Source organism: Leptidea sinapis, chromosome 10 (genome assembly GCF_905404315.1).
Source record: "Leptidea sinapis chromosome 10, ilLepSina1.1, whole genome shotgun sequence".
Classification (NCBI taxonomy): domain Eukaryota; kingdom Metazoa; phylum Arthropoda; class Insecta; order Lepidoptera; family Pieridae; genus Leptidea; species Leptidea sinapis.
Window position 1 is genome coordinate 2,086,701 of NC_066274.1, and position 1,627 is coordinate 2,088,327.

Sequence of the window (1,627 nt, forward strand, 5' to 3'; positions counted from 1 at the left end):
TGTCTGTGTATTGAAACAACTTGTGTGACTTTTGCCGAAATTGATACCCATACAAAGGAACTTTAAGGACACTTCCACTTGTCGACTCTATTCCGTGTACACACACTACTTTATATAATTTTTTAACAATTGATTATGACAAATCTAAATTGTGTCATTTATAAGAAGGTTGTGGGACAGAAGCGGAACTCCTGCCTTATTCGCTGTGTGTTTGTTTTTAGAACCCTTCCCATCCCTCTATCACTGCAAATCCGAAATGTGTTAATGAAAAAAATATTTTAATTTCCCAATAAAAAACATCTTACAGTGGTTTTGTAACATGCTGTTGATGGACTAGACTCATTTAACATTTACGGCGTTATAAATAAACTTGGTATGAAGTTATACCTTTTAATTTCCCAATAAAAAACATCTTACAGTGGTTTTGTAACATGCTGTTTATGGACTAGACTCATTTAACATTTACGGCGTTATAAATAAACTTGGTATTAAGTTATACCTGAGAATGAACCAAGAATATGTAAAATGTTGACTATATCTATCGATGACAACACAGTTAATACAATGATAGTTCTAAACTTTTACGAATGTCAAGAAGCCTTGCAAATAAACGCGGGAAACATTATACGTTCGAATAAATCAATCATAAGCAAAATGTAAACATTTTGCGTCTTTTTGGATTATTAACAGGTATAATTTTGTACCAAATTTGTTGTTGTGAAAGCCAAGAACCAACAATTTACCTACTTTAATTTTTTAGAGTATAAAATACTGATGGATACTGATTTTATAAATGATAATGAGAAACAGATGATATATGACGTTTAATGTAAGTATAAAACTATAAAATATTTAATATTATTAGAAATCTAATTTCATTTATTGACAATTTTATTCTTGTTTACTGACACCAAGAGACTTATTAATAATTAAGTATATCGAAAGAAAATTGCCAATTTAAATCCTTTTTGGAACCTGGGAAAGCAGCTTTTTTCCATTCTGCATGTATTTGATTTATCAGGTTTAGTTTATCTTTTACTTATCTTACTCCTATTTCTTCAAAATGGCTTTTGTAATACTTTTGAATTATTCAAATCACTGTAAATTGATTAATTAAATTGATGATTTAAAAGATGATTTGATTAAACTTTTATTACAATTTTGTACTTAGTAATTTTTAAATATATACTGTAGAATAAATTGTCATTTTCCTGAAGCCAGATTGATCTCAGCTGACAGATAAAAAAAAATTAACTAAAAACTGACTTCAAAAACACTACTCCAAAACAATAGATATATAGCACTAAAAAGTATAAAAATAATTGCGTATTTTTAAGCAATCTAATTAATTAATCTAATTCTAGTTATTGTTATTTTGTGAATGCGTGTCGTTCCGCCGCGAATCGCTCTCCCCTCTCGGCTCCTCATGTCGCGCGACTCAAGCACATCTCACCTATAACTATGTATCTAGTTACATATCTTGGCTGCCATCGACAAAAAAAAACAAATCAATATCACCACTCAACCGATATTCACCAACCAAAATACCACCACTAAATCCACTTTGGTTCCAACACAAACCTTCATGTTTCAGAATAAATTGGGGTTATAAAAATAAAAAATATCA